This window comes from Chlorocebus sabaeus, chromosome 12, assembly GCF_047675955.1.
Source record: "Chlorocebus sabaeus isolate Y175 chromosome 12, mChlSab1.0.hap1, whole genome shotgun sequence".
Taxonomy (NCBI): Eukaryota; Metazoa; Chordata; class Mammalia; order Primates; family Cercopithecidae; genus Chlorocebus; species Chlorocebus sabaeus.
This window is the reverse complement of record NC_132915.1, coordinates 38,282,424-38,308,640: the sequence shown is the minus strand read 5'-3', so window position 1 is coordinate 38,308,640 and position 26,217 is coordinate 38,282,424. Positions and strand designations below refer to the sequence as shown.

Genomic DNA, 26,217 nt, shown 5'->3' with positions numbered 1-26,217 from the left:
AAAGAATGGGCCCCAGCAAGCAACATTAACTGCAAGTCTACAATCTATTTTATGTTGAAATTTGAGCTTGGCTTGAAGGGAACATTTAATACTTTTCAGTGTTTTATTTTAAACAGATATTATGACTATGATTATGCTCATGTTATAGATAACCTTCCATTCTGTTCAGCTTTTAGAAATTCTAAAATATGTTCCTGCTACAATGATTTCAAAGTACAACATTTAAATCACTTCAAGTACAAAACCAGTTTTGAAAAAAAAAAAAAATTCGAGAACTGTTATTTATGAACACAGGCTGTGGTGGCACCAATTTCTCTATGCAAGCGTGTGGTTGAATATGTAAATTAGCTGGCTAAGATTCTACACTCCAATATAAATGTGCAGAATTTGTTTTAAAATTTTACACCTTTAAAATCTCTAGGATTTTCTAACTTAATTCATGTTTATTAAAGAACAACAGTACACCTTGGTGGGAGGAAAAGACCAAGGCATATGGTGTTGCTTTCTTGAGCCCATCAGCAGAAGACTCTGCCAGGCAGTATATGTCGTATGAAAATACCATAGTGTAAAAGTATCTGAATTTGAGCACCTGCTTTCAAATCCTGGCTTTGCTAACAAATTACCGTGGTCTCACCCTTTCCAAGCCTCCAATTCCACGTTGGTGAAAGCATAAACTTGAGTTTCAGAGCCCTTGCCCCTTGCATGGGCTTGTAAAGATTAAATGGCATTATTTAAGGAACATCTGTGAGTCTAGCACAGAGTAGATCCTCAGTAAATATTAGTTTTATTTTTCCTTTTTCTGAATTGTAGCTTCCTCATCTGGAAAGTAGGAATTTTTAAAACGCTGCCAGAAAAAAAGAAAAAATGCACAGAAAGTTCCAATGTTACACAGAGAAAATAGACTGACCTCCAAACAGGCCCAGGTGACAATACATTGGAGGTTGGCACCACAGTCAACAGGTCAGCCCACCAGCTTTAAGCTCAGATATTGTAACTGTTAGTCTCCACAGAAGGTCTACCATCACTTAAAAAGATACAACTTTCAATAGATTGGCTTATTACTGTTCTGCAAGCTCTTACTTTCCCAGCACAAAATATTCACAGGAGTAAACAAACAACATTGAGTCAAAATATTGTTGGGTGAACATGAAATCAAGGCAAGTTGGCTGAATTATCAGGGGTCAATAACTTCTTCCATAAAGGGACAGACAGTAAACATTTTTGGCTTTATAGACCATACAGTTTCTATCACAACTGTGTCTGATCAACTCTTGTAGCAGAAAGGCATAGACAGTACGTAAACAAATGGCAATGGTTGTGTTCCAAAAGAACTTTATTTCCAAAAACAGGATGGTGGGCTAGATTTGGTCTCACTGGCCTTAGTTTGCAGGCCTCTGTGTTCAATGATTAGAGTCATTGAGATATGTGAAGTACACCTACCTTCACTGCAGACCTAATTCGCTACAGAATTAGATCTGCAGATGGATTTCATACCTGGGTTCTAAAGCTAGTGAACCCATCCCTTAAGTGGGGTAGGAATTCCTCCACTACCAATGTTTGTTTCTCAGCATCTCATATTTCCATTGCTAGCTAACAGTCCTTCTGATTGACAAGTTCTCTTCGTAAATACAAATAACTTCAGTTATGGTCCAGGTTTGGCCTTAGCCTGGAGGTCATTCTGCCGTTTAAAGTGTAGCTTTGTACAGCTATCCATGTGTATAGCTTGTTGTATGAAATGTATACAGCTATGCTTAGATTCTTTTTTTGTTTCATAGCTTAACTCTCAAAACATAATTTTATTTTATTTTCTACTTTAATATTTTGGGGGAGATAGGAGTGCTCACCACCACCCTACGCTATTTACAAGTAATACTCATGAAAATACAGCAAAAGTTTTTACAAAAGTAATTGGTACTCAGTGTATCAAACACCAAAAAAACCTTCCTGGCAGGGAGAAATTTTGAAATTAAAAAAAAAAAAAAAAGTTATCAGCCAGGTGGGGTGGCTCACGCCTGTAATCCCAGCACTATGGGAGGCCGAGGCGGGCAGATCACATGAGGTCAGGAATTCAAGACCAGTCTGGCCAACATGGTGAAATCCCATCTCTACTAAAAATACAGAAAACTAACTGGGCATGGTGATAGGCATCTGTAATCCCAGCTACTTGGGAGGTTGAGGCAGGAGAAGTGCTTGAACCCAGAAGCGGAGGTTGCAGTGAGCCAAGATCATACCACTGAATTCCAGCCTGGGCAACAAGAGCGAAACTACATCTCAAAAAAAAAAAAAAACAGTCATCATAAACATTGAACAGATATTAAATTAGCCCCACTTAAAGTGAAGAATTGTGTTTGTGTACATGTTCAGTTTGTGTACATGTTTGTATACATGTTCATTGTACATGTTCAGTACTATCAGCCTCTGTTATTTCTATGTGGGGGTGTTTAAAAGTACAGCGAAGGGGGGGAATTTTGCTGAGGAAAGTAAAATGAATATAACTGAGACTAAGGAAAGGTGATGGACCAGCCAGCATAGACCAAACTGTCCTGTGGTAGGTTCCAGCTGCCCAGCTGGGCTCATGCTCCCTAATGTGCTATTAAACATACATTGCCTTCGCAGTTTCTCCCCACCTGCCCACCCACAATCTTTTTTTGATTTCTTATTCGGCTTACGTTGTGTGACTAGTTGGAAATATTACACATCCTAGAGGATTTTGTATCCAGACATGGAAGAGAGAGTAGGAACGTAGAAAGGGGAAGGGAACAAATCTGTAGTTAGCATTTGCTGTAGGTGTTCAATATTTTATTTATTTTATTAATTTCAGTCTTCTACCCAACTCCATGAAGTTATTCCCATTTTATAGATGGTGAACTAAGTTTCAAAAAAATTAATTGGCTTTCCCAAAGTTGCATGGCTCAAACCAGATGCTAAACCACACATGCCTGTTTCCCAAGTCCCTGCTCACGCAGTCCGCCAATGCTGGCTTTCACTGTGCTCCCAGGTGCCCTGAAATAAGACCCTCCAAGAATCTGGCCCTGGTGAAAAGCCTACTTATTCCACTCTTCCTAGCTTATTTAAATGCTTAATCCTATGATATCTTTGGACTTCCCTGTGGCCATTTTTGCTAGACAGCTTTCTGTACCACCTGATAAATCTTTTAAAGAAGGGAAAAACAAAGGGAATCATTCCAAGGGTACTTTTACCTTAAGCCCTTAGTTATGGAATAAGACTGATCGCTCCTGATGAACAATCCTCAGAGTTCAATTAGCAGTTGAGAGAGTAATTTTTAGAGCAGGGAATCCTCTTCAGAGCTCTGAAGTTTTACCATGTAAGCATGCTCTGTCCTAGAGCAAACTAGCTCTGCCATCCATTATATTTATAAAGAGTACGGCTGAAAAGTTCACCCTAGAGAAGTTCATCTTAATGGCTGAATCATTACGTGAGGTTTGCTAACACAAACCATTGTCTCTATATCCTTTTTTCATTCTATTTCAGTCCTTCCTCAGACTCTTTATAGGATTAAAGTGACATGTAAACATACATTTTACGAAACTTTTGACAAATCAGGTAACCTCCCTTAGCTTCAGTTTCCCTACCATAAAATGGAGGATTTGGACTAAATTATCTCTAAAATCCTTTCCAACTCCCACACTCTGGGTTTGTTTTAGCTTGAGATACACGTTGTTAGGCTCTGTAGTTTGTCCTAGATTTAATTCCAGATTCCAGGCACGGAGTGAGTTACTTCCTGATATTAATGGGTTTCTTAAATGTACATACCATTGTGTAGCTGACATTTTATTTTTAACCCAGTACCCAACCTTGTAGATTGCATTGTGGAAGCATACATTTTTGTGCATTTGTCCTCAAACCAATTTAACTTTCATTTCTAAGGAGAGTTGGAAGCATCCCAGTTCGTTGAACTATGAGAAAATACAGAATGACCAAAGTTGTTGATGTTGGGTGTATTCTGTTGCTTTGTTCTTGTCAAAACTTGAGCAGGCTCAACTAAGAGGCATTCTGAGATCTCATTAACAGGGTGGGATATGTGTGTATCAGGGGAGAGAGGTAAGACATGGGGATAAACAGGAGAGGAGGAAGGGAAACTATTAAATATAATCTTAATATTAGGGATATAAAGATAAAGAATACATTTTAGAATTTTCACCTAGCGTCTTTGTCTAACCTATTCTCCCTCTCTGCCATAGAGCTCCTTTATACCTCATACTCAGTTTCCTCTATTAACATCTAACATTAGAGTGGTACGTTGAATTGCAATACAATTAATAAAGTACTATTGACCCATTATTATTAACTAAAGTCCATATTCTATTCAGATTTTCTTAATTTTTACTTAATGCTATTTTGCTATTCCAGAATTCCATCTAGGATTTGCATTATATTTAATATCATGTATCCTTAAGTTGCTGTTGGCTATGACAATTAAGACCCTATATTTTTAGCAATCACTTCCTTTTTGTCTCAGTGTCTTCACTTGCTTATTTTATTTTCTTTATGTAAGCTGTCTTAAATTCCTCCTCTACTTAGAAGAGCATTAATTATTTACTCTTTTGTTTAGGAAATGTTCTGGAAATCCCTAGTTTCCACACAAACTGCCAAGTTTTTTTTTTGTTTTTGTTTTTGTTTTTGTTTTTTTTTTTTTTTAATTTTCTGAAAATTTGCAAATGAGGAAGGCAATCCTAGCCAGAGGCCAATAAGAATTTATGATTATTGAATCAAGACTTTCCTTGGATGCCAAAAGGAGAATAATCTTTATTAGTGAGTCACTCAGTTGAAACTCTTAAATCTTACACACTTGAAAAACAACCTAGTGAAGTTTCAAAAGAGGTAGGCACATTCATTGAATGCTTATAGGCACACAAATATATAGTTAAGAATAATAAAGCACATTAATAGTTAAAAACATTAGCACTTACGCTACCATCATAAGTCTTCACATATCTTTCTATGTTTCAATGTTTCTCCCAACCCAGAAATTCTCTCCACAAATGCTGTAGAGAAAGAAACACCTTCATTGTTGAATAAGCATTAAATCAGACTGTCATGTGCATTACAGCCACTCCACTAAGAAAGCACACGGAAAGAAAAAAAAAAAACCAAAATCTCACCCTTTTCTATAGCCAAGCAAATATACCCAATTACACACATATTTTTAAGATAAACAATAACTAGTCCTCAGGTTAGAGGACTTGACAGCACCACTGGGCATACAGTCCATCCTAACTTTACCTGGTAATTGAGGTGACCATCTATGTTACCTAACTGGCTGTATCCAGAGGAGAGAGGAAGCAGGGAAAGAACACCTTATGACAGGAGGGAGGTTTATAACTTGGAGCATGGAGCCAGCTGATGTTAGGCTCCTGCCTTCCCATGGAAAACTGTAAGATAGGGGCACCATCCCCTTTGATATTTACATTTCAAAGAGATGAGTCTCGGGTCTTTGAAAGAGACATTCCTAGATAATAAAGCTGACAAAAGGCTTATTTATGTCTAAAAAGATACATTTCAAAAAGACAGAGAAGGTGCTTTATATACAGGTTTTCTACAGTACACGTTCTGACCGGGAGGAAAAGGAAATAGCTCTTATTTTAAGCAGGAGGAATGAAGCCTCCTGTTTTTCATTTCTTTACATCCTTACACTAAGCAAAGATTTCTTTTTTCATTCATGCAAAAGTGTTCACTGAGCAGAGGACCACAGACATGTGCCAGACTCTATGCTAGACACTATGAATACAAATATTTAGTGAGATGCAAAAAATCCAATCCCACACTCCAGAAGCTCACCATCTAGGAATCTAGACTCTATGAGCCACAATATCACCTTAGTTCGCTTACAGGTTCCCAGAAGTCCCTCCTGCAAAGAGATGAGAAATCTGAATAACTCAGACCAAGATTTCAGACCGCACCAGGCACTGAAATTTCTTGCTTGGTTCAGAGAAAGGCACCAAATGAATATTTGTGCATGTTGAAGTTATTTTCTACTACTAATAAGTAGCATTCATTGAGTGGTGTTCCTGTCCCATGCACGGCATTGCTGAGTCTCACAACATCCCTGTGAGGTATATGTTATTTCTATTCCCATTTTACAGATGAGTCTGGGCAGACGGATATCTCGCCTCTAGACACAGAGCTAGTAAATGGGGAGCTGTGATGTGAACACGGTTAATCTGACTCCACAGTCTGACTACACTGTAGCCACTATGTATGAATGTAGATTAGGAAAAAAAAAGCCATCACCACTGACTGAGCTCTTTATCTTATAGAATTATGTACAAGCTCAGTAAAAAAAAAAAAAAAAAAAAAAAGGCTACCTCAAATAAGAATCATTCCCTATGTTTACAATGCACTTCACCGTCTTCAAATCAGTTGTTCTGCCTAGTTTCGTTTGATGTTCACAACAACCTTGGGAGACACGTAGGGCAGATATTTTAAACCCAGGTTAGGCATTGAAAAACCTCAGACTCGCAAGTTAAATAACTTGTCCAACATCAAACAGCTAGTGAGTGAAAGAGCTGGGACTCCATTCCAGAGCTCATAACAACTGTGGTTACTTGTGGCATGAAATTGGAAAATCCCAACCTGGAGACAGATACGCTGTATATGGATTCCTAACAGAGCTCTAGAGGTTCCAGGATTCACCTGTATTCTACTGCTCTGTCCCAGAAGACAAGCCAGAGTAAATGTTAGTTCTGCCAAATCTGGCACACTGTGCAATACTCACTCAAGTATACCTTTGTTTTCCTTCCTGTGACTTGTAAATAAAATTCCATTTGCTTGATATTCCCTGTGGCTAAAGAGTAATGTTTAAGCCTTTCAAGCTTATTTCTACTGTGCTTCCTGGAGAATTTTGTATACTACTTACCCCAAAATGGGCCCTGTTCTGCAGTTTTTATTCAGGTAAAACTAATGGAGTTTCCCCCAGAGTGAGGAATGTGTAATCAATCCTATTGTTTGATTTCAATGGGTTATTATGGATGGGAGAATTGTTATACCAGAGGCAATTTAGAAAATCAGGTACAATTGACTCAAGTCAATTTACATACTGCAGTCCCAACAGCAAAAAGTCATGGTGTTTCATGCCTGAGATAGCGTAATCATCAAATGAGACCACCTGGGCAACTAACTAAACCCAAGAGAGAATGAAAGAATAGAGACAGAGAGAGACAGAGAAAGAGAAGGGGAGGGGAGAGCAGGAGAGAGGTTGGTTTAAACACAGGCACATTCAGAATTGCAGCCAATCAAAGAAGGGAAAAATAATTTTCCAAGTATCTATCTCTAGTATTTTCCTAAAGATATTCACAATCAGAATCATCTAATGATGAATCCTTTTATAGATTCTCATGTGGCTGGCCTTGCATTTAATATTTGTGTGTATTGTGGTTGGATGTTCTTCTGACAAAGTTGGGAAAATTCCCCTTTCTGAGATATGGGAAAGATTGGAAAGCTCTGAGTGGAGCAGCAGAAATTGTGATTCCAGTCTGAACCCAACCATTAACTCTCCTTATGTCTTGGGCAAGTCAGCTAATTCTTAGGCCTATGTTTCCTCCTCTTTATGAGACTTTGGATCATATCTTTTCTAAAGCCTTCTCCAGCCATAAAGTTTGGTGTTTCTAACTCTGTCACACATCCTTGGAAAAGGGGTGCACTGTGGGAAAACACTGATATGATTACTGCCAAATTGTGTGTCATGTCTGTGGACTATCCCCAGTGAGCCAAATGAGAAAAGAAGGTCAAGGGAGAACAGAGGGAAAGAGTACAGCTGCCCAGCCCAGCATACAAATGCATCTCCATTAGGAAAGGATAAGTACATGCGCGAGCACTACAGATGGCGGGTGATTAGTATCGTCTTTGCAGTGAAAGATAATGTAGCCCACATTTCAATAATATGAAGTGTATCTGCTGGTCTGAGAGTCCCTTACAGAGAGGTTTCCCTAGTGCACATGGGGAAGGGACAGGAAGGCAGGCTGGAAGGGAAGACGCCAAGATATTTGTACAAACCAGCTAAGTTTATAGATATTATCTCAGTATCTTCACTCCAACCTTAAGAAGTCATTAATATAAGCTCTATTTGCAGAAACTTGAACTTGGAAAGATTAAGCAATTTATCCAAGGAAAAAAATAAAACAAAACCCTGGTAAGGGCCAGAGCTGGGATGCAAACCTTGTCTGAACTACAAAAGTGCTTCTCAACACATTGAATATGCAGAAAATGTCACGTCCTTTTAATCATTTTTTTTTTCTAGCACCAATTTCCACTCCTATTTATGCATCTTTTCCGAGCATGACCCAAAGGTACACAACATTGCCCGCAGTCCTTGGGGGCAGGGGAGGGAGAGACATTCATTTTTGTCTCCATTTCCTTCCTTCATAATGATTTTTGCTTCATGACTGCCCATTTCATCCATTTCAGTTTATTAAAAACAAGGCCTCTCTGTTTTTGTATAATACTGTTTATATTGTTGGAAGTTAAATATCTTTAACGGTTCATAGGCAGGCTGGTGTCGGTGCTGAGAGCTGTGTCAGCATGAAGACAGCAACGCCACACCATGAAAAGCAATTGCAGTTTTGAGAAGCTGCAGCTATTTGCAATCCTCATTTCAAAAAGATCACTTTCAGAATGTGGCGTTGGGTGGAAATGGATGCAGTCATCATTTTTAGGGGCTTTGTTGAGCTGTAGCAGCTGGGAACTCTCTTTTCTCATCTCCTACAACCCACAGACCCTCACGCGAAACAGGAGGTAAAAATGCCGTTGTCCTTAAAATAAAACTTGGCTGTGTGGCTACATATTTTAAGAAAATTTTTATGGAAAAAAAAAAAAAAGCTTTTTATAATGAAAAAAAAAAAGATTATAGGAGTTCAAATAAAACCTAACCAGACATGAAAAATACGTGTTTATCCTTAATAAATATAAAAGAATCAAAATCTGTAGATAAGACCAATAGGTAGTCTTCCATTTAGTAAAATGGCCCATTTTTTGACTCTCCAATTCTACCATCCTTCTGCCCTTGCTCGAATACCAGCATCTCCAGGAAGCCTTGTCCTATTTATTCTATGAGGCATTTTTTGTTCTTTCATCTAACTCCTAATATGTTTTTATCTGAGCACTTTTGTCAGGTGTCTCTTTCCTATTTGTACTCTGATTATTTGTGCATGAATTTTGTCTTCACTACAGGCTCCTTCAAGAAGAAATTCACACTTTCATTAATTTATACATACAACATTCCAGTCACTGATGGACCATGTTTATAATGGTAGTCCCATAACACTATAATGGAGCTGAAAATTTTCTGTCTCCTAATGGTGTCATAGTCATCGTAATGTCATAGTGCAACATATTCCCTTCTCCATGGTTATATATGTTTAGATCCACAAATATCATTCTGTTACAATTGACTACAGTATTCTATACAGTAACATGCTATACAAGTTGTGGCCTAGGAGCTATAGGCTCTACTGCATAGCCGAGTTGTGTAGTAGGCTATACTATCTAGATTTGTGTAAGCACACTCTATGATGTTCACACAACAGAATTGCCTAACAATGCATTTCTCAGAATCAGTCACTGTCATTAAGGGACACATGACTATATTCATTAAACAAATGTGATTTGACAGTCTACTAGGTGCCAATGGCCTTTCAGGTGTTCATAATATAAATACTAGTAAGTATTCCCCGTGGTTCTGTTCCTGGCTATGCATCAAAGAACTGTCAACAAGTCACCACATGAAATCTTACTGTCACCCTTGAATTCCACATTCAATTCTACCAAGATGGTCATCAAGTCTCTATCATCAATTTAACCATTCACCCTATTTTCACATCCATTTTACCAAAGTCTTAAGTACGTTCACTCCTGGATGTCCTACCATTATATCAGATTCAGCCATCTACCTGTTCCTTACGTTCTTCATTCCACTGAGAGATAATCATCCTCAGAACTCCACCACTACATATGAATAAGAACCAGTTCCTTCCTCAAGGATCTTAGATTTAAGTATGGAAAATAGACATGTAAACATGTGTATAAATTTCAATCTAGAGTATGCAGGATACATATTGGATTCATTTATATAACCTTTTAAGTATCTTAGCACCTTGTTGAATTAATAAAGGTGGATTCCACTCTTAAACAACAGTAAAGGTTCTACAGAAAAATAATGGATAAAAACTGGTGGAGAAATAAAAAACCAATGATGACATATGGATTCTTGGGAGAACCGTGACTTTTGACAGTCCAGATCAATTATTCCTGCTAACCTTAGCCCTAAATCTTTCTTTATTGGCTCTGTTTCCTTTATGCATGGTATATTTTAAGCAGTAAGGGCAGTCCTAGAGAGGCAGCCAGATGGAGTACAAAAACATAGCTTTCAAGTTAGGAGACTTGGTATGTACAAAAAAAAGATAATATCAATCTTTCTGTGGTAAGTGTTGATTGAGGATGCAGATATTAAATGCTACAGTAAACAATAAATCTGACCTTCTTCAGAAGAAAGTTTATTTGATAGGTATACTTACCAGTGAATGAGAAAAGAACAAAGATACCTGTTTAACAAACAAACAAAAAAAGGGCCCAAGTGTGGCCCATGTGATCCAAAGGCAGTAAGACAAATCATGGAACATCTGCTGTTTCTGAGATTTCATGGTTGAGGGTTGCATTCCTGCCAGATAGTATATTGATGCTAAATAATAAAATGTCATCTACATCCTTTCATACATTTCCTATTAGCTAGTTCTTTCTCATTGGCATTTTTTTCTTCCTTAGGCTCCATGATCCTACACTATTCTCTTCCCATTTTCTTGATTGATCCATTTATCTTTGTAGATCATCCATTTTCTACATCCTTTTATACATTTCCTGTTAGCTAGTTCTTTCTCATTGGCATTTTTTTCTTCCTTAGGCTCCATGATCCTACACGGTTCTCTTCCCATTTTCTTGATTGATCCATCTATCTTTGATCATCCATTTTCAACCATCAAATGTCAGTATTTCCCATGGTTCAGTTCCTGGCTCTGCATCAAAGAACTGTAAATGAGTCACCACCTGAAATCGTACTGTCACCCTTGAATTCCATATTCAGTTCTACCAAGATGGTCATCAAATGTCTTTCATCAATTTAACCATTCCCCTTGTTTCCACATCCATTTTACCAAAGTCTTAAGTACGTTTTCTCCTGGATGTCCCACCATTAAATCAGACTCGGCCATCTACCTGTTCCTTACATTCTTAATTCCACTGAGATATTAATGATTCTCACAACTCCACCACTACCGTACATTCTAGGACTTACAACTCTCCTCACCAAAGAGGTTTTCCCATCATATTCCATCACCATTCTGCTTGCCTCCTCAGTTTACAGTCTCAGGCATATTTGATCCCTCCCTTTTCCTGTCTCCATGCCTAGTCACTGGAGTTAATTATTCTGAAAGTCTTCTTTTATAATGTCTCTGGCACTAGGAACAATTTAAAATAACATTTTGTTGAGTGCAAGTAGCCAGGCACACAAGAAAGTGTACGTTGCTACCCACTCTTTCCCATTGCCACCTGCTTTATCCAGCTCTTGTTATCTCATGTGTGGTGCCTTGAGTAGGTTATCATTTTTTAAATTTCTAATCTCTAGCCCCTCCTAACTAGTCAGCACTTTTTAGTCTGATTCCTTTTCTTAAAAATACATATTTAATAACCTCAACCTTCCAACAGTTACTCAATAGCTTGACACTGTCCAATAGAAATATAATGCAAGTCACAAATGTGAACCATGTATGTAATTTAAATTTTCTAGTAACCATACTATAAAATGTAACTATAAATACGTGAAATTAGTGTTAATAATATTATATTTACCCAATATAGCCAAAATATTCTCATTTTAATAGATAATAATGACTAACATTAATGAGATATTTCACATTATTTTTCATATGGAATCTTCACAATCATACATCTCAATTCTTACTAGCCACAGTTGAAGTGCCCTATAGCCATATGTGACTAGTGGCTACCATATTGGACAATGCAGCTCTACAAAATACTCTGTGTCCCACATTTTCATTCCTTGCTTATGCTTCTACTTTTATATCTGTCCTCCTTCCAACATAATTAAATACTAATAATATATAAGGCTCTCTCACTTAAATTCTAACTTGCCTGGGCAAACTTCCCCAACCATCACAAGACTGTGATTTCATCTCATGAGATGCATTAGCTGTACCACTCAGCTGGCATTTCCCATGTGCTACTTTCTGTAATTAATGCATGAGAACTGCACCCTAGCCAGATTGCCAATATCTTGAAGACTAATTCTTCTCTCTGTACCTCATATCACTTAGTATAATGTCTTTCATAGAGAAGACAGTAAATATTTGTTGATGGAGTGATGATAAAATGGAGTTACTATAGCATAAATAAATAAATAGACTTTATTAATCAAGTCTTATTTAATTTATCAACTGACTGTGATACCGCACTATACTGTCACGAATTTAATTGTTAGTTTAGGTTTCTGGGTTTTAGTAAATATTTATTTTCTGAAATGTAATACATTCCTGTTTTAGAAGGACAAATGAAATATCAGAAATTTAAAAGTAACACAAACTAAATAGAAAGTCAAGTGACCTGCTATAATTTTAGCTCTGCAATTTATTTGTATATGGAATGGTAAGAATATTGATAGCTGAAATATAGTGAGCATAATAGTATTATGAAAGACATAATTTAGTGAGCTTCAAAAAATATTGTCTGATTATCTTATCAGTATGGAAGAATTCTCAGAAACATATTTAGAAGATTTAATAAAAGAATGTGTTGGAAAAAAGTGATTTGATAAGGGATATCCAACATCAATTTGTGATAGGGAGGTTTTGTGCAATTACTCTGTCGATGTGTTGAAAGGCAGTGGCAAATGCTTTGTCAGGGAATGGTAAATGCAATGGTGGGGTATACGTTTACTTACACAAGGAGCCCTTGATGAGATTTCACACAAAGAATTACAGATTAAAGAAATGAGTCCTGGTGTAGAGGATAAAGAAACTAAATGTGGCTAATATTTTTCCATCACAGGGGATTTTTTTATGTTATCACCATTTTATATAACAAGAACTGTTAGTACACCAAATGGCAGTGAGTTTGAAGGGCATGATTCAATAACATAAAAATTTAGGATAAGTTTGACAAAGCAGATCTTATGTAAAATGTAAAATAAATGAAATCTGTACTTAGAGATAACAAACTTCACCATCACTAAACACCCTGTTCTCCCTTTAAGCTTAAGTATTCCCGGTTACAACCCATATCCTCTCCATGATATGTGATAGGATTTTTCAAATGTACTCTGATTTTATTGGGACCTCTTGATAGATAGCTCTTGAAGATTTTATGATACAAATATGCAGTATAATAACTGGAATTAGGGTAATTAACTGGGTTGAAAGCTCCACATCAGCACTTAATATTATACTGTACTCTTCCTGTTAATAATATTGATGCTGAAATCCAAAATTTATATTTACGAGAGTAATTTAGGAAAAAAATGATTTTTAAACTCAATCAGTATTTTTAAAAACTTCCATATCACTGCAAACGAAATTACAGTGTTTGTATAGTGTACCTGTGCATTTTCCATGTAACAGCTTTAGTCAAATGGATAAAACCCTGACATGCAGATATATACATTGTGTATCTATCTATTCTTCTTAAAATTAAGGTTATTGCTAATTTAAATGCAGGCAGAGAGCCTTGTGGGGGAACAAATTCTTTCTTGGTTGATCGTTACATTTGGCAAATCCACCTGGAAAAGCAGAGAGGGAAGGTAGTAAATGAGCTGGACAAAATTCAGAATGTATGCCAGATGTCACGCAAGAAAGCTGAAGTACAATCTGAAATAGTGATGGGTGGAACACCAGACATAGCAGGTGCCAGAGCCAAGGATAGAGAGGGGAGTATCCAGTGAAGGAGAAAAGCCGTAACTGGGAGAAAGAAATCAGCACTCCAGCAGAAGGCTCAAACAGACAAAAGTAGGTTTAAGAGATGAAGCTCTGGCTGGGGAGATTCCTTCCTGGAATGTGAATTGAAACTTGCTTTCTTTGGCTTATAAGGCTAAAATGTCCGAGTAGGAGAGTCCAGCTTAGAGAAAAGAGGTTTGGAGCATGGGTAGGTAGAGAAAGAGAAAGCTATAAAGGTGTCTGTTAATCATAGTTCTTATGAAAATAAAGCAGTTTGAATTTCAGAGATCTAATTCCTACATGAAGCTATTAAATCTTGTAAACGCTTCTTCAGCATTAATGTCGATGCAGAAAACTGGCAAATGCCTTTCAGAAGAAATAGAAACCAAAAAATCAAGAGCAGGAATCAACTTTGGGCTTAAAAGATGAAAAACCATTACTATTATGGGCAGCAACAAAACATACAGAAAATAAAACTGAACAAACCCTGGACAGGAAACCAGACTCCATGACTACCTTGCTGTGTCACATTTAGACAAAGATAGACACAGTTTCTTAAACTATCTAATGGATAATAAGCTTGATCTTTATTGTATTCCTCATTATTATCATGGTAGCTCTCTGTTACCTTACTATGATCAACTTACCATGACTTACAAAGCCTTACATAATCTAACATCTGGCCTACACCTCCTTTCTTACCTGTCTTAAACCAGGCTTTTCATGGTTCATCATGCTCCAGCCACACTGGACACATTTGCGTTCTTCAAGCACTAAAGCTGGTCCCTGTGCCAGAGCCTTTACATTTATTTCTTTTTCTAGAGGTCTTTACCCCTTCCTCTTGGCAGGGCTGTTCTTTCTTTTGCTAAGATCTCAGCTCAAATTATCAGCTATCTATAAGGCCTTCCTGACTATCCTCTATAGCATTACCCAACACTGCCCATTCACTACCACAATACACTGTTTTATTTTTTCATGGCACTTAGTTCTCATTGAAATTATACATCCATACACCTTTCTTTTCCTTCCTTCCTTCCTTCCTTCCTTCCTTCCTTCCTTCCTTCCTTCCTTCCTTCCTTCCTTCCTTTCTTTCTTTCTTTCTTTCTTTTTTCTTTCTTTCTTTCTTTCTCTTTCTTTCTTTCTCATTTAGTACCTGTTACCATTAGCATAAAATGTTTATCTAAGCAGACTATAATTCCTAGTGTCTAGAAAAGAACTCATGGTAGATGCTCACATATATGTGCGGAATAAGTAAATATTAAGTGCTAAATATCCATTTCATTTTTTCTAATCACAGCAGTTATGAAAGATAAATATTAATTTCTTTTTTATATCTATTTTACTGACTTTTTTGAGAGATTTACTTTCCCAAGGTCATGTGACTACTAAATATGTCCTGAAAACTCATGCTTTTTCCATTACAATATCTTCCTTACCCACCCCCAAATTATTGTGAGTGTTACATGAGATAGTGAACAGACTATAAAGCATTATAATAATTTAAGAGATTTTATTTCAGTTCTCCTCATTGTTGGTGTGGCATGCTTCTTTGCTAACCACTAGTGAATATTAGCTAGTTTACAATCTTTGACGCTCCATGGGTTTTCTAGTCTTTTATCAGGGAATAAGAATGTCTAAGTCAAAGTCTAGAGGAGTATACACAGGAATACACATCTGCTCATGAATTCCCTTAAGATTACATTCACAATTTTGCTGCTGTGCTCAAAGAAGCCACATTCTGTACAGTGACATCAACATTAAGACAAAGCATTGGGCAGCTTATCAGAACATAGGAAAACCTTTCACAAAGATGGTACTGCAGGGTGGTTCTTGTCTTAACCTTAGCCATACCAGTAAAGCCTCCCTCTTTGGAAAAAATGTCAAGAAAAAGCTAGTCACACCATCTTGCTCTTCCAGGGTAATAAAGGAAAAATAATGTCATAAAATAATAAAGCAATGAAAAATGTCTGCACACTTTCAAGGGAAAGAGAAAATAAAATATAACTGATGGAATAGTGAATAAAAATCTATCTATGTAAACAATCCAAAAAATTTACAAGGGACTAAACAACAATAAACTAAATGCAACATTGATTCAAATTTGGATGAAAATGGGGTAATAAAAATGAGGCATAAAACTTTTCTTAAATTTGTTCATCTATTTATAATCACTTTTGCATCTACTTGAAGTGAAAAGGCTGTTAAACTTTCTCTTGGGTTTTAGGATGAATCTTGGCATGTGTTAATTCTGAAAATGTTAAAGTCATCATAGGTCTTTTTAATCAAATCTTTATGTTTATAATCAATACTCTTAATATATTAAAAGTTATTACAAGTAATTATAGAAGACGTGTGTGCTAATAGATAAATAGGCAAAAAATACATGAAGGAGCGTTTCAGAAACTAACAAATACAAATAAAAAAACTTTTCAACAGAACTGGTAACCAAAGAAACACTATTAAAACCATAAAATAAATAATTTTATTTATCAAATTGGCACAGATTTTAAAATGATAATATCTACTATTAGCTTCGGTGTGGAGAACTTGGAACTCTCCTGTCTTGCTTGTAGGAGTGATAAATGTTATTACCTTTTTGAAGTGTAATTTGGCAATAGATATTACTATTTTTGTAATTTAATATGCAGGCTTGACTGCATCCAGCAATTCATCCTAAGGAATTAATCATGATTCATGCAAAGATATAGCCTGAAGGATGTTTATCATGAGGCTGTTTATACAAAAAACCCCCAAAAAACAAAGAACAAACAATAGCCTTTTTGACAGGTCTAACAAATTATGTTTCATCCATAAAATTAAAATTTAAAATAACTATGCACTACCTAAATATGCTGTACAAAAAACATTCTCATCATTTAAAAATACTCATGGAAAAGTAAGTAAAAAAAGAGAACATGACACTATTAATGAACTTATAAAATATATATTAATGCATAGAAAAGAGATTGGGTAGCTGTATACCCGAAAGTTAAGAGCAGTTGCCTCTCAGTGATAGGATTATGAATGACTTTCATTTTCTTATTTTTTCTTCAATGTATTTTGTAAATTTCAATGGTGATTATATTAAATTATTTTTACAAAAATAAAAATTTGTATTATTTTTATAATAAGGTATAAAATGATTATCAATGATTTAATCTTAACTGAAGTGACATAATGAGAAAGCTGGGCAATATCACAGGAAATAGAGAAAAGAAGAAAAGAAAGTAAATTATAAGATTAAAAAAACAACAAAATAATCACGTCCTTTGCAGCAACATAGATGGAGATGGAGGTCATAATCCTAAGTAAACTAACTCATGAACAGGAAACCAAATACCTCATTTTCTCACTTATAAGTGGAGCTAAATATTGAGCACACATGGACATAAACATGGGAGTAACAGACACTGTGGATTATTAGACCTGGGGGGGAGAGTGGGGGGTGTGAGTTGAAAAGCTGCCTAGTGGGTACTATACTCACTAGCTGGATGCAATATACCCATGTAACAAACCTGCACATGGACCCCTTGTATCTAAAATAAAGTTGAAATTTAAGATTAAATAAAAGCAACTAAGTGTAAATAGAAGAATGGAAATGATGGAAAAACCATATTTCAGAATTGTGTTTCAGTCCAAGTAATCCACCAAGAGACCTTTTGTGTTTATCATGTGTGCCAAAAATTCTTATTCAGGAAAGTATGCAAAGTAAAAAGAAAGAAAAACAAAATGCACATTTCTTTAATTGATATATGAAGAGTTGATATTTATTTCTGGGCCTTAGTAACAACTTGGAAAATTCTAAATGAAATTAAATGCAGTACACAAACTCAGTTCACTGAACATTTCTTTTGAGTAATATCAAGTGCCACATTTCGCTAGGATGTCTCACTTACTGTTGTGATGGTGTTATTTGCGCAGTCTGTGGTACTTTACACTGTACAAAGCATTTGCATGCACTTTATCCCACTTATTCCTACCAAAACCCTGTGAAGTTATTTGTATAAGTTCCATTTTACAAATGAAGAAGCAAAAATCTGGGATGTTGACTTCTGAACATCCCCTAATGTTCAAAGCCAAGGGAAACCAAAAAAACCAAATCTACCATGGATTATTCTCAGGCTGAGCATTACCTTGAAAAATACCAGTCATGCCAGCCATGAAATGTCTACATTTCATTTTCCTTCTATAATAATACACTATAATTCCAATATTGTTTGCTCTGTTTCTGCGGTTGATCTCTACGAACATGTAAAAGCAACTGTCTTTGAGTATTCCAATACAGATTTTCCAGCTACTTTCAGCGAATCATATTACAGTTTCTCCATATTCTATGCACATGTTGCAAAGAAAGAGTGTTCAAGTTCTGCAAATTATGTTGACTTCTTTGAAAATCTTAGCAAAGCTCTGAACAGTCATGCACCACTTAACAACAAGAATACGTTCTGAGAAATGCATCCTTAGGCGATTTCATCATTGTGCAAAGATCACAAAACACACTTACAGAAACCTAGATGGCTCAGCCTACCACACACTTAAGTTATGTGGTATAGCCTATTGTTCTTAGGATACAAACCTTTACAGAATGTTACTGTACTGAATATTGTAAGTAACTCTAACACAATGGCCAGTGTATGTGTATCTAAATATAACTAAACAAGGAAAAGGTACAATAAAAATACAGTACAAAAGATTAAAAATAGTACACCTGCATGGGACCCTTACAATGAATGGAGCTTTCAGGACTGGAAGTTGCTCTAGGTGAATCAACGAGTGAGCAGTGAGTAATGTGAAGGACTAGGACAAGACTGCACATTACTATAGACTTTATAAACACTGCACACTTAGGCTATGGTAAATGCATTTTAAAATATTTTCTTTCTTCAATAATCAATTAACCTTACCTTACTGTAAGCTAACATTTTTTTACATTTTTTATTTTTATTTTTATTTTACTTTAAGTTCTGGGATACATGTGTATCCAGAATATGCAAGTTTGTTACACAGGTATACATGTGCCATGATGGTTTGCTGCACCTATGAACCGGTCATCCAGGTTTTAAGCCCACATGCGTTAGCTGTTTGTCCTAATATTCTCCCTCCCCCTGCCCCCACCCCTCTACAGGTTCCAGTGTTTGATGTTCCCCTCCCGGTGCCCATGTGTTCTCATTGTAAGCTAAGATTTTTTACTTTATAAACTTTTAAAAACTTTTTGACTCTTTTGTAATAACACTCAGCTTAAAGCACACATTGTACAGCTGTACAAAAATATTTCTTTATATGCTCATTCTACATATTTTTTTCTTTCTAAATATTTTGTGTACTTAAAACTTTTTTTTTTTTTCTTTTTTTTTTTTGAGATGAAGTCTTGCTCATCGCCCAGGCTGGAGTGCAGTGGCGCTATCTCGGCTCACTACAAGCTCTGACTCCCGGGTTCATGCCATTCTCCTGTCTCAGCCTCCCGAGTAGCTGGGACTACAGGCGCCCGCCACTATGACTGCTAATTTTTTGTATTTTTAGCAGAGACAGGGTTTCACCATGTTAGCCAGGATGGTCTCGATCTCCTGACCTACTTTTTTTTTTTTAATTAGAAATTGAGACACAAACACACACATTAGTCTAGGCCTACACAGGGTAAGAATCATCAGTAACACTCTCTTCCACATCTACATCTTGTCCCATTAGAAGATCTTCAGGGGCAATAACACATATGAAGCTGTCATCTCCTAAGATAACACTGCCTTATTTTGGAATACCACCTGAGACCATTCTGTAGTTAACATTTTTTTTTAAGTAGAAAGAGTACACTCTAAAATAACGATATGAAGTATAGCATAGTATGGTACATACATAAACCAGTAACGTAGTCACTGATTATCAAGTATTAATACCATTGATCATTTATTATCAAGCATGAATGCCATTACTTTTAATGGAAAAAACTGCCATTACTGTTGCACCAACGAAATATTATGTATCATACATAATTGTACGTGCTATGAGTAATGCATTGTGCTATAACATTACAACAGCTCCCACATCACTAGGCGCTAAGAATTTTTCAGCTCCATTATCACCTTATGAGACCACTGCCATATATGCAGTCCGTTGTTGACTGATATATTATGCAGCACGTGACTGTACTTCATTTCTAATTTGATTTTTAAGGTGTTTATGTAACAAAATATATGTTTATTTAAGAGATGTACTTTAGGGGAAGTGATTTACCTCTTAAATAACTAGACATCTAGAGACCTTTGAGGATAATTTAAAGGTTAAACTGGCAGCACATTAGGTTAATTGCTAAAATATTATATTTTTGTGTCCTGCCTACATTGTGAACATTTAAACATAAGCATTAGAAAGTAGTCTCTAAAAAACATGAGAAATAATTAAAATTAGCTTCTGGCCTCTAGAACTGCTTTTCATTCTCATTCCGGTTATTTAGAGAATATACACATCCAAGTAGATACGTCATCTAGCATCCTGACGCTGGGTGCTTTTATCTATTCTCATTCAATGACCTTTGCTTCCATTTCATGACAGCCATTCACTCTATTAGATATATGCTGGCAATTCTCAAAATTAGTTGTGTAACTCAGCCTTATCCTCTGGCTTCTAGAAACCCTTACCCAACTTAACATTTCCATTTGATTGTCTCACAAGCATTTCAAATATAATATGTACAAAATGGAATTATTGTATTCCACTTAAATTTTATAATATCTGAGTTTTTACCATCTCAGAAAATGGCAGCACATGCATCCAGTTGTTCAAACCAGAAACTTGCCCATCATTCTTGGTTCCTTATTTTGTCTTACCTTCACATTCAGTGCCTCAACCAGCCTTTTCTTTGTACCTTCTAACTGTATCATGAATCAATCCAGCATCTTTTACATCTACTGTCAATGTGGTGGTCCAAGCCTTCTTACAAAATTTCACCTCCACTTCCAGTCACTGTCTCCTCAACCTAGTCATCACACAGCAAACAGATCATCTTTTAAAATAAAAATCGCAAGAGTACCAACTCCCTTTAATTTATCGAATGGTTTATCCATGCATTTCATGCTCTACATTAAATATATATTTCATATCCTTCCACTTTTTCAGAGCTTTATTAAGGTATAATTATCATATAATATACTGCACGCATTAAAGCATACCATTTGATGAGTTTAGACACATGTATATGCCTATAAAGTCTTGAGCACAATCAAGATAACGATCACATCCATCAGCTCCAAAAGTTTATTTATTGCCCTTTTAATACCTCCCTCTACTCTTCTCTTCTCCTCCCATGTCTGCAGAGCACCATTGATTAGCTTTATGTAACTCAAGATCTGTTGTTATTTTCTAGGAATTTACAGAAATGAATTAATGTCTCCACTTGCCTCAGCTATTCACATAGAGTCCAGGTTAATTTCTTCATTTCCACTCTTCCAAAAAGAAAAAAAAAAGTGAACAAGTTTAATGAAAATCATTGAGAAAGTGCCAACATATGTGCCCAGTTTTTAGAGTTGCTTATAAATCATAAAACTCCTGAAACACTACAACACTTTCATGGACTTGTATCTTTCTCAACCTTGATAACAAATTATATTAATAATAAACTTCTAGATTGTTATTGTTGTTGTTTTGAAACAGAATGTCACTTTGTCACCCAGAATGGAGTGCAGTGGTGCAGCCTTGGCTCACCGCAACCTCCGCCTCCTTGATTCAAGTGATTCTCCTGCCTCAGCCTCCTGAGTAGCTGGGATTACTGGTGCACGCCACCACACCTGGCTAATTTTTTTTTGTATTTTGAGTAGAGATGGGGTTTCACCATGTTGGCCAGGCTGGTGTCGAATTCCTGACCTTAAGTGATCTGCCCGCCTTGGCCTCCCCAAGTCCTGGGATCACAGGCATAAGCCACTGTGCCCAGCCAAACTTCCAGGTATATAATTAAAATTTTAGCAAGCCTTTCCCTCAGCCTAATTTTAAAATTAAGATTTCTTTTCTTTTCTTTTCTTTTCTTTTTCCTTTTCTTTTCTTTTCTTTTCTTTTCTTTTTTTTCTTTCTTTCTCTTTCTTGCTTGATGACATTATTATTATCATAGTCTGGTAGAATCTGTCTTTCTATAATAAAAATCCTGTGATGTTGTTCAAAGAAACTCAATGAGCTTTCTGTATGTTTACCAAGTAATTAAAATCTTAACAAAGGTTTTCAGTACAAGAAATACTCCCTTTTGTAAGAATTCTTCATAGGTTTTTCTAACACGTTTGTTTTTATTGAATGATACTTGATGGTTCTATATGTTATTTCTTTTCTACTATATATAATTTTAATTAGGGAATACATTTAATATTTTAAAACTATTATTTCTTTTTCCAGAATAATCATAACATGTTTTGCTTCCTGTTGCTTTAAAAGGAACATTTTAAATTGCTTTTTTACAACAATAAGTGTGAAAGGAAATGCCAAAATACAAACAATTTCACTTCTTGTTGGAATTTGACATTTCTACTAGCTAAGTAATATAAACATGCATCACCTAAATGAGCAGTATTTTAATAGCATCGTTTTCACATTTTAATTGTTGTCACATTTCTTCTTTGTTTAGGGAGACGTCTGGTGAACACCCGTGGGATCTAAAGAACAAGTAAGATTTAAAGCATACTGGGTTGTGTGCCTGACTTTCAAATGTTATTTATTTTATTGCTTAATAGTGTTTCTTTACTACTGTGGGTTATAGCTTCTTAACAAAATTGTTAGAAGTTTTATTATGGAGTATAAGGAATAAAAGTGAACTTTCAACACTTTCAAATTATTTGGAGTCTTAAAATATATACATGAATTTTCTGTATGCAGTAGGCAGACACAAAAATACTATATCTTTATGGACATAGATGGAGTGAAATTTCAAGTCCTAAATAATGCGTATGCTTTTATGCAGAAGAGGAAATACACATCTATAGACTGAATTTTTACAAGATGATTTTTATAAGGTACCCTGTTTTATTTAACAATTGTCTTAGTGTGACCTCTAGCCTATCAATGGAGTAGGTCAGTGAGCAGTGAGTAGTTGATTCATTTCCCGAAACTCCACCTCGTGTGGAACATGATTCTGTTAACACCAGAGTATGAACAATACAATGACCACCCAGTATTGGAATGAGATGTGTTGGGATGGTTTTGAGAGAAACTTCAGTTAATGGAGTGGGAAGGAGAAAGTGTGAAGTGCAGTTGAAAGGAAAGCAAATAGGTAAGAGAAGAACTGAAAATAATAAAGAAGAGAAGACAGATCTTCAAAAAATAAACAAATAGAGTAAACAAATAGATTACATATACTTGTACTTCATTGCAAATATTTGGAAGAAAGAAAAGAGGGGTGGAACAAATAAAAAGTAGTAAGTGCAGACTGGAAACTAAATATAGAGACAGGATATTCAATAAATAGTGCTTAAGAGAAAGGGAAAGAAAAGAGTAGTAAAAGTAGAAGAAAGTTCCATTTTAAATTTTTGCTTTTTCACTTATTTGACAATTTACGTAATTTAAACTACAACTTGAATGGTTTACAAATAGAAGCCTTGAATATTTTTATCTATTTCATTGAAAAAGAAAAAAAATTCTAGTGATCATGCAATTATTCGATGTTTCTGAGAATCTTGTTTTATGCTCAATTTAAGCCATGTTTAAATGAAGAAAATGTTTCTTGATTTATTTCAAGTTTCCTTACTAGAGTTCTAAACTTTCTATATTTATGAAATCACTTGATTCTAAAAAAGGGAAAATTGTACATTTAAGGAGGTGAAATAAATCATTAAAATGTATTTCTACTCTGTGGAAAGCATATGTTAAACAATTCAAATTTACAGTTAGAATGGTTCAAATTATTCCTGCATTCAAAGACACAAAGCCCTAGAATTACCCTGTAGTTATCATGTAATTGCTATTTGCTGGCAAAGGAAAGGTTAACAGTGGTGCTGATCTCAACTGTAATACACAGATTTACCAAGGAACCTGTAGAATTGAGTTTTTCTGTCCAAAGAATGAATCATGAAACTCCAGAAAAATAACCTTTCTTTTCATTGGCATAAAGATAAAATAAGTAAAAATTCCTTTTTAGCAGCACTTGGAAAAGTATGGTTCTTCATTTATGGTTGTTGCTGTTTTTCATTGGTTTGGGTGGCTATTATGTATTAATCATTTATCACAACAAAGGGATTTTGTTGTGATGATAAATATTACTAATAGTCGCAGTATCTTGGAGAAAATTACTTGGTTATTTACGATCCATTATGTATAATACATATCACTACTAGGCCACCACACATTGTTTTTTATAACCATAGAGTAGAGCTTCGTGGGAGCAAAATCGAAAACACCCATTGACTCTAAATCCAAAATACTGAGTAAAATTCCAGCACCACCATTAAGAGCCACTTTATCTTCCCGCACTTCAATGTTTTCATGTTTAAAATGAGAATACTGCCTACTGACAGGATTGCTATGGTATTTGAGCAAGTTGTCAATCTGAAAGTACTTTGAACTTGGTCAACATTGCTGGATGACATAACTGGGGAGTCTTGGGTTCTAGCTCCCTGCAGGTGAAGCCACCCAAATGACTTTGCAAAGATTGCTACAGGTGTTTGTACTTGTGATTCAATGTTATCATTTTTTAAGTCATTTAGGGGGTAGGTCAAACAACCATTTAAGAAGCTTTAGTCATCAGCCTCATTGCTCTGGATCTGGAGTGGAGCCTCATAAGAATATCCTGCTGTGGGCACCTTACATTCCTCTAATTGAATAAAACTAGGACCATCTCCTCCATTTTAACCAGTACTAGGCTGCTTGGTTTTACATATATTCTCTCATATAAATCTCAAATCAATCATGTGAGGAATATCTGTTTGTCTCCATTTTTAGATGATTCTCATAAAGGCTTAGTAACATGACTGAGGAAACACAAAGAGAAAAGAGAAAGAACTGGAATTGGAACCCAGAACTTGTTCCACAGTCTATGTATATTACAAATGTATTTTACTGCCTTCCTCAGTGAAATGTAGTATTTTTAATGCAACTATTTGGGGAAAATTATCACAGTAATTTTATCCACACGGGTGTGGAGAAAACATCTAATATAAAAGACAAATGTTTAAGGGAGAGGAAAAGCAATTTTGGTTCCCAAGGAGGGTGACACCTGCTGAAAGGGGATGCAGTAAGGCAGTCTCAGAGTTGTGCCTTGGACAAACCCTGTGGGAAAGCATTAGTGAGCATGTTTTTTAATCCTACAACTCTTTCCTCCTTTGGCAGTTAACAGCAAATTTCTCAAGTTCTACTGCCTGTGCTTTAAGGCCCAATTCTTCTGCATTTCTATGATCATTTAGCAGAGGGAAGACCCAACTCTACTTTCTTTCTAATTATTGGCATTTCTCACCTCCATAACAACAACAAAGTTTGTGCCCCTGATTTTCTGCTTATGGTCTGACATTGGTGATTGATCTAAGTATGCTTGCTGAAGTCAGGGAAGATGGTAATTATTATATCCAAATGTACATTGAACAGTCCTTTTAAGGCTCCATTCTCTTCATCTTCTTTAAGAAAAAGTAAGTTATTAGAAAGTAATGAAAATAAATTCTTTTGTTACAGCAAAGGGGTCCCGATCCAGACTCCATCCAAGAGAGGGTTGTTGCATCTCATGCAAGAAAGAATTCAGGGCAAGTCCATAGAGTAAAGTGAAAACAAGTTTATTAGGAAAGTGAAGAAATAAAAGAATGGCTACTCCATAGACCAAGCAGCCCCGAGGGCAGCTGGTTGCCCATTTTTATGGTTATTTCTTGATGATATGCTAAACAAGGGGTGGATTATTCATGCCTCCCCTTTTTAGACCATGTAGTGTAACTTCCTGACATTGCCATGGCATTTTTAAACTGTCATGGTGCTGGTGGGAGTGTAGCAGTGAGGATGACCAGAGGTCACTCTTGTGGCCATCTTGGTTTTGGTGGGCTTTGGCTGGCTTCTCTACTGCAACCTATTTTATCAGCAAGGTCTTTATGATCTGTATCTTGTGCCAACCTCCTGTCTCATCCTGTGACTTAGAATGCCTTAACCCCCTGAGTATACAGCCCAGTAGGTCTCAGCATTGTTTTACCAGCCCCCATTCAAGATGGAGTTGCTCTGGTTTAAATGCCTCTGACACGTTCATGATTGATTGATTGATTGTTTAATGTTTTAAAAAGCTATCTAGTTAAACCTGTCTTTTTTATCACAAATTGATTTTAAATAG

The 26,217-nt window shown here is 36.0% G+C and overlaps 1 protein-coding gene across 30 annotated transcripts in view; it reads left to right on the top strand.

The window, feature by feature from the left end:
• PTPRD (protein tyrosine phosphatase receptor type D) overlaps positions 1-26,217 on the top strand; it is a 2,332,079-nt gene that overhangs the window by 1,598,992 nt on the left and 706,870 nt on the right. For all 30 annotated transcript variants that reach the window (XM_073021577.1, XM_073021575.1, XM_073021576.1 and 27 more), the window contains one exon: positions 22,552-22,590. The gene's annotated coding sequence lies outside the window, so the exon portion shown is untranslated. The remainder of the gene's footprint in view (positions 1-22,551; positions 22,591-26,217) is intronic.